The 12,517-nt window shown below is 43.9% G+C and overlaps 1 protein-coding gene across 2 annotated transcripts in view; it reads left to right on the top strand.

Annotated features, from left to right (window-relative positions):
• Positions 1–9,063, top strand: part of FBXL21P (F-box and leucine rich repeat protein 21) — an 87,739-nt gene extending 78,676 nt beyond the window's left edge. For both annotated transcript variants that reach the window (XR_012068334.1, XR_012068324.1), the window contains 2 exons: positions 6,603–7,103; positions 8,991–9,063. The gene's annotated coding sequence lies outside the window, so the exon portion shown is untranslated. The remainder of the gene's footprint in view (positions 1–6,602; positions 7,104–8,990) is intronic.
• The last annotated feature ends 3,454 nt before the right edge of the window (positions 9,064–12,517 follow it).

Here is a 12,517-nt window from a genome sequence, read left to right as displayed (position 1 = left end):
AAGCTTCCATCTGGGATCAGTTTCCTTCTACTAAAAGATACTCTTTAGTATTTCCTTTAATGCAAAGTAGTTGAAGTAAAACATCCCTTATTTTTTATTTGTCTGAATTTTATCATGTCAAAATTTCTGAAGAATATTTTTTGTGGGTATAGAATTCTAGATTAGCAGTTATATCTTTCAGCCCTCTGGGGATATCATTCCAATGTCTCTTGGCTCCCATTTTTTCTGTTTAGAGTTAGCTGTAAGTTCATTGAAGGTAGTCTGTTCTCATTTGTTTTGTCTTTGTTTTCAGCAGGTTTAATATGATGTACCTATGTGTGGATTTTCTTTCATTCCTGTTTTGGGTGCCTAGAGCTTCTAGAATCTAAGGCTTGATATCTTTTATCAGCTTTAGAAAATTCCCAGCCATTGTCTCTTAAAATACTGCTTTTGATCCATTCTCTTTGCAGTCTCCTTTGGAGACTGCAATTATACAATAATATAATATGTTATATTATTGATGATGTAATTAGATGCAGTTCTTATAATTATAGTATAATATGCAATTGTAATATAATATGCAAACATAATATAATATGCAAATATAATATAATATGCAATTATATTCTAATTATAAGACCTACTTCTCATTGTCTTTACTCTGGCTCTTACATTCTCTTTTATATTTTTTAATTATTGTTTTCTTTTCATGCTTCATTCTGAAAATGTTCCTTTTTCTAACGAACACTTCTCAAATTTTAATGTCTTTAAAATCACCTGGGGATCTTTTTAAAGTATAGATTCTTATCAACTAGATCTGTAGTAGGGGCTAAGATTCCACATTTCTAAAAAGCTCCCAGATATTAAAAGGATATTAAGTAAAAACTAAGAAAGTATGAGTAAAGTATACGTTTTAGTCAATAGTAATATATTAATATTGGTTCATTAATTGTAACAAATGTACCATGTTAATATAATATGTTAATGATTGGATGTGGGTTACACAAGAACTCTCTGTACTATCTTTTGAACTTTTCTGAAATCTGAAAAGTATTCTAAAATAGTCTACAGGCATATCTTGTCTTATTGTGCTTCACTGTATTAATGCTTCACAGAATTTTTTTTACAAATTGAAGGTTTGTGGCAACCCTGCATTGTCAAATGACGGTAAGAATTTTGAATGATTAAGTATTTTTAAATTAAGGTATGTATGTTGTTTTTTTAAACATCATGCTAGTGCACACTTAATAGTTTACAGTGCAGTATAAGCATAACTTTTCTATGTACTGGGGGATGAAAACACTCATTTTACTCTCTTGCTTTATTGTGGTGAGAACTTAACTAGAACTTAACACACAAAATCTCCAAGGTATGCCTGTGTTTAAAAAAAAAAGCAACACTCCCAGGTTATATCAGTGCTGCTGGTCTACAAATGACAGTTTAAATATAGTATTCAACCTATCTTACCAGTTTTCTCTAATCTGTTGTTAAACCCATCCATTAAGTTATTGAATTCAGTTATTAGATGTTTAATTTCCCCAATTTACATTTGATTCTTTTTTTAAAAATAATTTTCGTTCTCTGGCAAAAATTCTCAAGCTTGTCTTTTAGGTCTTTGTGTATGTATAGCAGAGTTACCTTAATGTTTGTGTGGTAATTCTCAAATTTGAAGCCTTTTCAGGTCTGTTTCTTCTCTCTATTGTTTTTCGCTCACATTTTCTTGTCTTTGGGTGGCTCTAGTTATTTTTTATCTTGTTTTCGCCATTGTATTTACAAAAATTTTTGTAGAAATACTTAGAGTATTAAGATGATGTTACAACTGCAGAGAGGAATTGTGTTTGCTTTAGCCAGACCCCTAAGCATCCCAGCAAGCCAGGATGAGTTCAGAAAAGCTCAGTCCAGGATTGAGATGCATTGTAGTCCCTGAAAAGGCTTACCTACTTCTTTTTCCCTCTATTTCTGGGATGTAGCTCTTCAGTGTCTCAACCCAAAGCAAGGGGAATCACTTCTATCTTCTTCCACTTGGCAGGCCCTGGATTCCACTGCTTGATCCCCTTGGCTGTAAAAAGTCTGTTCAGACTCTAAGTGTAAGCCGTGGGTTGGAATAGTTCCACCAGAGGCCACTGAGAAGAATGCCTATCCCTCTAATTTTAACATTACACTCCTCTCTCCCAAGTCTTTATAATGTAGAAGTCCCTTTCCTCAACTCAAGTTACCAGTGACTTCAAATGGGACATTCAAGAAGACCATGGGTTTCATTCTACATCCTTTTTCCTCCCTATCCCAAAAACTCACAGATGCAGACTGAAGAATGAACTTGGGAAAGAAGTGAACTGTCAAGGCAAAAATTTAAGTCCAGCTATGTGGTTCTCAAATGTTTGTGGACATCAGAATTCTTGATAAGGTTGCTGAACATGCATATGTCTGGGTCCTATCCCCAGAGGTTTTTGAGTCAAAGTGTTTGCAACACACTCTTTGGATTTATTTTGATGTAGGTGGTCCCTGGACCACAACTTGTAACACCCTTTTGTAATTGTGGCTTGAGCAAAGGAACCCTGAACTGGCTGTGACCAGAGTGAGTTCTCTGGCATGGTTCTGCCTCTGGCTCGCTCTGAGAACTTGGACAACTCTCTGTATGTCTCTATTTCCAAATTAACTTATCAAAAGATGGGCTCCTGACTCACCCCCAGTTCCCCAAATGTTCTGTAAATGAAGATACAAAGTCAACATATGCTCCCTATAACCAATCCTAGAACAGAAATACTTGCTCTTTCGGTATGCTTATCTACTAGGCAGTTTCTAAGCTGAGATCCTCTGGGATTCCTTCTTGTGCATTAATATCAATTAGAACTCTTTGTGGTAGTATTACTGTAGCCACGTGTGACTTTAAGCCTTCATGTCTCTCACTGTCATTAAGAGGATGTGTATTGCCCTAGCACCTTGGCTCCTGAGAAGTAGATGGCTAAGGAGGGCACCTCAGGGCCTGTTTACTTGTACTTGGCTTAGAATTGTGTGATCCCTCTGGCTGTGCAGGCAGAGAGGCTAGTCAGCTCTGGGTAGCATTAGTAGAAGAGGGATCTTTGTTGACTAAGTCCTGGTTTCTGACCTGGGCCCATTTTGAATTGTCTGTGATCTGGTGTGGCCACGTGGTCTCAGCCTGCTGACTAACAGTTAAACATCGACCAGAAATTGTCAATTCAAGAGGGCAAATAAAGATAGCAGAGATAAAGACATAACACCATGTTTTTTTCTCCTATTCTTTAAGCATGACTTATATTTTAAAAAGTCATCTATAAAAGAATGCATTTATCTTAGGGTTTTTTCCCTTTTTCTTTTTCTGTTTGTTTTTTTTTTTTAATGAAGTCAGCTCTTTGGAGGTAAAGTCTGAAAGGAGAAAGACAAGGATAACAGAGGTGAAAGTCACGTGCTCATTATGGCTGGCCGTGGGGGTTGGGAAGTTGCTCTCTAACTAGGTTAGTGGGTGTAAATTGAGAGAATACAAATGTTTATCAAGCACCTACTGAGTGCCAAGCCTTGTCGGGGGAACTCAGGATAAAGAAGTGAATCAAAAGCAATTCTTCCTCATGGAGCTTATATTCCAGTGGAGGAGCCATAGCCCCCACAGTGGGATTGGTTGCTTACTGTCTCATCCCCAACTGTAGTAAGTGCCATGAAGGGAAAGGACATGTTCTGTTACAGCGAACACCAGTGGAGCCTGGCCTAGGCTGAGGGCCAGGACGAAGGGCGGGGCGTGGGAGGGGCTGGCCCTGGGGCGGCACCGAGGGCAGGGAAGGGAGGGCACTCCAGGGAGGAGGAGGGACATGTGGGTGAGAGGAGCCTGCGGTGGGGATGGTGGGGAGGATTGGAGAAGCCCACCACGTGGATGTCATAGCCCCCGTGAGAGACTTCGGAGTATGTTAGAATAAATCACTGAAAGGTTTAAGCAGAGTAAAGCCACAATCGTGGTTGTATCTTGAGAAGAGGACTCTGGCTGCAAGGAGGAGGATGGTTTGGAGAATGGCCGACAAGGGCAGGGAGGAGGACGTGGCAGTGGTAGCAGCAGAGATGGAGAGAAGCGGACAGATTTCAGAGGCATTTAGGAGGGACTACAGGCAGCAAAAGGACAGAAACACTTGTCTGTACCGTGCTGTGCTCACACGCAGCCTCTCTCACAGGCCAGTGGAAAGTATCTGGATGCAGGTCAGCAGTCCTGGTGGCCTCTCTGGTTAGCCCATCACAGAATTCAGAGTGGTCAGTTCCCAGACAGACCTTCCTGAGTGACTGCAGGGCAGAAGTTTCTATCCGACACAGCTCAGGTGTGTGGAGAAGCTGGAAGCCGAGCAGGGCTCCTCTGTGTAGGCACCCTGGGGTAGAGGGGCCACTGGCTCTTAGCTCCCTCATCAGTGAGGAGAGGGAAGGCTGTCTCCCACCTTCTCGGCGCCCCTGCTCCCCTCTCCCTGTCCCACTGTCAGCTAGCTCAGCTCAGTGTGGCCTCTCCACCTCCGTCTTTTCCCTCCCTTCCCACAGGAGGTGATTTTGATTAGAGTAACTGTGGAGGCTACACGAGCTCAGAAAGGGTTCAGTCATTTTCTGTCAAGTTGCAGGTCTTTGCCCTTCTCATCTCATTTTATGTTTCCTCTCGTCATCATATTTTTATGCAGTTTTTTCTCTGGATTTCCCATCCATGATGAGAACAAATGACATGCTAATGGGTTCAATTGGTATCATATGTGGTTGCTTTGAAAGAAGGTGCCAGATTGTGTGAGGGAAGTTATAAGGCAGTGGAAAGTATCCATGGCAATGTTACCCTGTTTAGCAAACATGTTAAGAAAATTTATGCTGAGATAATCAAAGCATAATTTAGAGGTACACTTTAGCAGGTCCAAATTCAAAACTGGTATTTTCCACTGGTGGACTACAAGGTGAAAATAATATTCATACACTTTGTACTTGAACTTTATAGCAACAGTGAGGCAGGCTTTCTCAGACTATGGATAATTATCAAAGTGTCAGGTGACTTTGGGGTGTATCATGATTCATAACAACATCAAATTTCATTTAGGACAAGTACACGCCTTTTCCCCTGCAGTTAGATGACCTTTGGAAATCCCTAATTCACCAGATATTATGTTTTTATTGTTTTTTCTTGCAAATTCCACAAGTATGTTAAGATAGAAACATTTCTATGAAATCCAAAAAAGCTTACTTAACGCAGTCATTATTTATAAGAAGCAAGTGCGTGGCCATCACTCACCAGTGGTGCATCCCCAGTGCTGCTCATCGGAGTCCTCAGTGTTCCAGCAGCAGGTGTCTCTGCATGTCTCAGTGCATTTGGAATGACCTGGAGTGGATGTCACTTACCTAAACTTGGCCCAAGTAAAGAGATTAAAAGCAATAGCATGATGCAGTTTTCTGGTGGAAAACCGAAGGTCTAGTTTCTGTGTTGGCTTTGAAACTGACATCAATTCAGTTTTCCTGCACATACAGTAACGTCAAAACAAATTAGGCCTTGACATATGGGTTCCCTGGGACTTGAACCATACTTGTCCACCTAGGAACTACGTACTACAAAGGAAGTATGAAAAAATCTAAGAGGATCTAAGTGTGCGGGCTTCCTAAGAGTTAGAAATCTAGATCAACCAGCATCCAGTGACACATGCAGCAAGTGACCAGTCGACAGATTTGTGTCATTACAGCGACAAATAACATGCTGCCCTTGTTAATTGTACATGACTCATCATTGGGAGGACTTTTTCCTGGTAGCCTGAGTTAGACACATCCTAGGTAGTGGTATATATATATATATTTAAATGCTGTATAAACATAAAAATTGCCCATTATCCAATTATCCAAAGAGCTATGGCTAATACTTTGTTTTATGTTCTGACAGTCTGTGCCTCTTTTTGTGATTCAAATTGCTTTTTTTATCTAGCAATATATTATGAATACTGTGCTGCACTGATGAAAACAACATGGAAATCTGCTTCATTGGGGTGTCACATGATCACTAAGCATAAGTGTTTAGTACAAAGTAAGCATTCAGTGAATGTCTGAAGCAATAGAATGACAGGTTCTAGCTTTGGCACTGAACCTTAATAGGCACGCACAAGCCTCCCTCTATGAAACAGGTTGATAACATCGACTCTGTTTTCAGTGATCCTTATAGTTACCTCAATCAGCAAAGATTTTCAGTTATGGCATTTTTGCCATTCTTCTGTGTCTGTCATTCATTTGCCAGACTGAAGCCAGGCTACTTAGGTGGCTTAAGCCAGGTGCTGGGTCTGTGGCTGCCTTTCCAACCCAAGAGTCTTCCTGTGCAAACACTAATGGTGGGGCCTTGGCCCCCAGGTGCTCAGTGCAGGGAGAGAAGCATACTCAGCATCCACCCACCCGAAAACACCAGCATGTACCCAGGGGGACCTGGTACAGTCCCTCTTCTTCTGCCCACCCACCCCAACTCTCCCCTGAAATCACAGACAGTTGCCCAACTGAGGATGGTGTTTGCTGTTATTCAGAACACCTAATCCAACTTGGGATCAGCAGAGTTAAACAACCTTATTCTGTGTCAGAAAACCTGAGTTATTGTTTGGGTTAAGTCATTTCCTAATCCATTTATCCACCAGACCTCCCATGTTGAAGGTTGGAGATTCTTCGTTTTCCAAGTTACACAAAAAGAAGAAAATCTGGACTACAGCTCTGTGGGACTCCACTCAGTAACTTGAAAGGGAGGAATAAAAGCAGGGGAGCCAGAGGCCGGCCACACGGAACAGAACATCACCTCCTTTATCTCAAAAGCACAGGCATCTGTCTCCAGAAGGACATGCTGCAGCCCTCGAAAATCGCAATTTGAAAAATTATTCCAAACAGGGTTCAAAACATAGAAATCAGAGGATATAGACACAAAGGAGTAAACACCAACAAAACAGAGGATTTCAGAAATCTTTGAAATGTGCACAGGAAAGAGTTGTTTTCTCTAATTGGTGGCGTTTCAGGTTTAGCTGTCATTTATCACTTCCCTCCCAAACAAAAGTTCCTGAGGCTGCGAGGCTACCGTGAAAAGGCCCTGGAACGTCTCCGTCAGCAGCAGAGGAGGAAGAGCGCACGGCGGCACACTGACAGAGAAGGTACCGTAAAACCTTCTCCCAGGGGCCCACTCCCCTCCTGCCCGGAAATGCCTGTACCCCCGACTGTCCAGCTCACCTGAGACCAGACAATAAGCAATCACATTTGTTGGTTAAAGGTCAGCCTGTATAGAATATAAATATTCCTTTCAAGTAGCTATATTCTCTATCCATGAAACATGTAGGAAGTCTGCTCTATGTCATTTTTCCATTAACATGCAGTCCTAACAGAATTCCAGCTGCCCAATGACATCTGCTCCAGATATCCTCATGATTTATATGACCATGTGGCCAACTCCTTGTATAAATAGATTTTGAGAGGGATCTTGTTCTAAATATAAGGAAAAGTAGAATGATAGGTATTTAATTACATCATCAGATTTGTTTTAGATCTTAGAACATCATATTGTCAACCAGATGTCCACATACCCACATTTATTATTTTATGTCAGTGAAACATGAGTGCTTTAGATGTATGTGTTCCTTGTAATCTGAATATTTTACGTAAGTTATTTCTATAGCAGCCGCAGTCGAGAGAAGGGGCAGATTCTATGAACTCTGCTCTGCGGCTGGTGAAACTCAGTGGTCACGCAATGATTCAAGAATGGGTCATATCCATTCTTTTGACTCTCAGATAACTTTTTGGTTAATGGTTTCATCTCAAGGTTATAAAAGTTTTTTTTCTTTTAATAAAAGAACAAAATACATGACCGTATTTGATTGAGGACAGAGGAGAGTGGCAATGCCATTCAAATGTCAGGAAGTTTTTATGTCTGAGTGGCCCTCTTCTTTGGCTGGGGTTTTTGTGTTAGCTCAACTGCTGTGTGGGGAATGAATGGACTGTCAGGGTACAAGGGTGGCAGTGGGGAGACTATATCACTATTCCAGGTAAGAATACTTGAGTGCTTGATGTTCACAGTGCAGATGAAGAACAAGAGGCTAGTTCAAGACAGATGCAGAAGGTAAATCAAATGGACTTGCTGATGACTTATGGAAGGTGAGGGAGCAGATGGGAAGAAGGTAGCCCTCAGGTTCCTGAGGGGATGGTCTGACCGCTCATTAAGATAGATGATGCAGGAAAAAGCCGGGTCTCAGATCAGGAGTTAAGAATTAAACAAACTGGCATGCTGGTGAGACTTCAGGTGACGGTGTCAGCTAGGGAAGCAGGCAGGGTGCTGGGCCTCACCTCCACGTGCCCTGAGTCAGCTCTGCAGTTATCTGGACAATTGGTGAGCATTCTGTATAAACAATTTTTGGAGAAAATAGCCTATAACCACACACATACGCACAAATCGAAAAACACTCCTGTAAGCAGTGGGCAGTTGGTAAAGTATTTTAATCAGGGAAATGACTTGAATGGATTTGTAGTTAAGTCCACCTGGGAGCAATACAGAGGAGACGGAAGGAGGTTTCAGTCCCCGCTGGCCGCTCACCAGCTGTTTGGATTTGACCTAATTAAGTCAACCCTCTGAGCCCCAGGTTCTTTGTCGGCAAAGTGGAGATAGGATAGCGTCCTTGTTATGAGAATCACAGTTAACCCATCCAGGGTGGTACACACTTAATATGTGTTGGTTCCTTTCTCTGTGACTGGGTGCCTCCCCACGAGGTTCAGCAAGTGGATGGTAGAAGGTTAATTCCAGCAACGTCCTCAGGAGGAGCTGGCAAGCCCGGGCCTGTGGGAGCAGAGCAGAGTCGGGTTACTGGGGTATGGCTGGTGGGTCAGGGAGGTGCTGGGGGTTCTGATGGAGCAGTGTTCAGGGATTCAGGGGGAAAAGAGATACGTGTGGGCTTTGGTCCAGTGGAGGGGCCCCCTGGCATCCATGTGTACAAACAGGCCTGGTGTCTCCCCAGCTAGCCCACAGAGCTGGTCTCCCCCTTCCTTTCTTCCAGAGCCCTCTCCTCCCCTTTTCGTCTCTGCTGCTGCTCTGACTGATACAGGAAAAATGTGGGGCAAGAGGATGGCCATGTCCTAGGTCTCGGTTGAGTCCCTCGGGTATGCCCTGCCAATGTGGGTCATTGGCTTCACACAGGAAAGAATTCAAGAGTGAACCACAGTTGAGTAAAGGTAGATTTATTCAGAGAGATACGTACTCCATAGACAGAGTGCAGGCTGTCTCACAAGGCCAGAGAAAGACAAAGAGGTGTAGGGGTTGGGTGCTCAGATTAAAGTAAAAGTAGATACATTCCATTAAGCATGGTCCGTCTCACTCACAGGGGAGAGGGGATACAAGGTGTGGGGTTGTTAGTTTTTATGGGCTCAGTTACTTCATGTGATAACAAGTGGAAGGATTATTCCAACTACTTTGGGGAAGGGGCAGGGATTCCCAGGAATTGGGCCGCTGCCCACTTTCTGACCTTTTATAGTCAGCTTGGGAACTGTCATAGCGCCTGTGGGTGTGTCATTCACCACGCTAATATGTTACAGTGAGTGTATAATGAAGCTCAAGGTCCACCTGAAGGCACATCTCCACCATCTTGGGCCTCAAGGCCTGCTGGGAGTTGAACCTCTGCCATCGTGGTGCTAACTGCTGTGTCATTCCTTGAGTGGCTGTGCCCTGCCCCCTTCCCTCCTGTCTCGTGGCCACAGCTGAGCTTACGGCTTCCTCCTCTGCCTCCTTGCTGCCTGGATCCCAAGCCTCTGCTTTTCACTAGGCTTTTCACACAGCCTGAGCCCTTGAGCACTCTCTCTTTTCTGACCTCAGAACTTGGTTTCCGCCTCTTTCCAGTCAGGGTGCGAGTTGCTCAGGTAAGAGCTCTTTCCAACCACAGAAGGGACTGCTTTCTGTTTATCTGACTCTCTCCAGGTCTGGAGCCCTGCTGCTTTCTCCTTCCGGTCCAGCCTCTTATCTAGCAGGAGGTGTCCTGAGTGATAGCAGGAAGAAGAGGTCATGGCTGGTAGCCAGACTCCATCAGAAACAGTGCGACCTGGGCTGTGGCCCCTTCTCCGGCACTTAGTCCAGGCAGGGATGCCTTTCATTGGTGGGAAACCCCAAGCCCCTTCCCTGGACCTGGCTCCCTTGGAAGTCAGACTATAACCAGGCTAGTGTCTGGATTCAGAGCCAGGTGGTGGGGCTGGTTCCCAGAGCTCTTCCTCCAGGCCAGGCTGAGGTCTCTTCCAGAGCCCTACCCACCACACCACCTGGGGAGATCTGGTGGGTGGACAGTCTTTGAACCTCCAAATCCAGGCCTCTCTTCCTGAACTCATGCCCCTTTTTGCCCTCCTCTCCCTCTCCTGGGCTTCCGTTGTTGAGCAATCCCTCCTTAAGTCAATGAACTCACCTTTCAAGCCACATCTTTGCTGTCAGCCTGGGAGCTCTTCTAACCGGGAGTCATGACTCTACCTGCATCTTAGGGACCAGTGCCTGAGTAGGAGTCTGTAGGCATTTTCCTGGGCTCTTTTTTTACAACTCACACGCAGATCTCCATTTCACAAAGGTATGTCCTGTGACTTTTCCAGCAAAGCTTTAGTTGCCTTGGAATAGATAAAATTGTTTTTCTTTTTAAGTCAACTTTGAGGCATCATTTTCAAATGATAAAATGCACCCATTTTAAGTATACAGTTTGATGAGTTTTGACAAATGTCTGCATTCATGGAGCCATCACCACAATCAAGATGCAGAACATTTTCCATCCCCCCAAACAGTCCCCTTGTGCCCCTTTGCCATCATCCCCCAACCCCAGCCCCAGGTAACCACTTATCTGCTTTCTGTCAATATAGATTCATTTTGCTTTTTCTAGATTTTGTATAAATAAATAATATAGTATGTACACCTTTGTGTCTTATATTCAGCATGCTTTTGACATTCATCCACATGATAGCATGTTATTAATAATTTATTCCTTTTTTTTTAACTGAGCAGGAGTCTTTTGAATGGAAATAGAAATTTGTTTCCCTCTTCAGCTGATAACAGACATTTTGGTTGTTTCCAGTTAGGAGTATTATGACTACAAATGCCTTTTCTGAGTCTGGATGGAGCACCTGGACTGACCATGGTTATTGCCTTTAGAGGTAGTCTTGGCTGAAAGAGATTTAAATGAGGTGATACTTGCGGAGGTTTATTATTGGATGGAATCCACTACAAGAATGTTTAGCAGTTGAGCCAGGTGCGATGGAATGACAGTACAGTGGGCAGAACTCACTGTGGGGAGTTTTCTTTTATGAGGGAGGGGTGGCATGTTACAGACCCGTCAGATGAGTGAGGACCAGAAGACAGGGGTTGTGCCCCTGGGAGCAGGCTGGGGAAGGTCACAGAAGGAAGCAATCCTGGCAGGTGGGAGGGGCCACACAGATACCCTCAGACCTGAATTAGAGAGTCTGTGTTCAGTGAGAGGGAGAGAAAGGGCTGGAAGGCCTTGAACATTGAGATCTGAAGGCCAGAATTGCTGTCCCCAAGCAAAAGACTTGAGTTGCTGCAGATTTTCAAGAAGGGAAGGGCATGAGTGAAAGCAGTGTTTTGAAAGTTTCTCCTGTCACCGGTGTGTGAGATGGTTTGAATGCAGCAGAGACTGCAAGAAAAGAGAGAATGGTGGGTGTGCTTTTGAGCTTGTTTTCCTAATGGCTTCAAGGGTGAAGTCTGGTTATCTCCCCAGCTGCACAGGCATGCCCAGTGGTGGAGGTCAGCAGAGCAGCCCCGGGGCTGGAAATTGCAGAATCTTCCACTGTCATGGTATATTAGTGTGCTATTGCTGCATAACAAATTTGTTCCAGCTTAGTGGCTAAAACCATTTTTTTTTAATCTCACGGTTTTCGTGGGTCAGGAGTCAGGGCATGCATTAGCTAGATTCTCAGCTCTGAGTCTCACCAGGCTGAAACCAAGGTGTTGACTGGGGCTTTATTCTCACTTGGAGCTCAGGGTTCTCTCTCAAGCTCATTCATGGTGTTGGCACAATTCAGGTCCTGCAGTTAGAGGGTGGAGGTCCCTTGCTGACCTAGAGGCTGCCCCACATCCTAGCTGTGTGGTCCCCTCCATAGGCTGTCACAGCATGGCAGTTTGCTTTCTTGCAGGCGATCAGGAGTGCCTGCTGCTGCTTCATCTCTTTCACAGGCATTCCAGATTAAGTCAGGCCTACCCAGTTGACTCAAGGGACCATAATTACATTTACAGAATCCCTTTTGCCGTGTAAAGTAATATAATCACTGGAGCGATATCCATCCTATTTACAGGCCACCTTGAGTTCCAGGGAGGAGATCAGGCATTGTATACACCAGGGGATGAGAATCTTGGGGGCCATCTTAGGATTCTGTCTACCATATGAGGTTGTTCTTTTGACTCCCTGTTTCTCTGACCTGTAAAGAGAGGGGTTCTGGGCTAGGTCCTCCCAGAGGGTCTGCCCTGTGTTTCCCTTATTTTATGATTATGGAGTCAAGTTGGAAGCACTGTTAACACCTCATCTCGTCTAAAATGTGATTTGAAGAT

The sequence above is a fragment of the Vicugna pacos genome, chromosome 3 (genome assembly GCF_048564905.1).
Source record: "Vicugna pacos chromosome 3, VicPac4, whole genome shotgun sequence".
Lineage (NCBI taxonomy): Eukaryota > Metazoa > Chordata > Mammalia > Artiodactyla > Camelidae > Vicugna > Vicugna pacos.
Note: the sequence above shows the minus strand (reverse complement) of the source record. Positions and strands in the feature narration are given on the sequence as shown.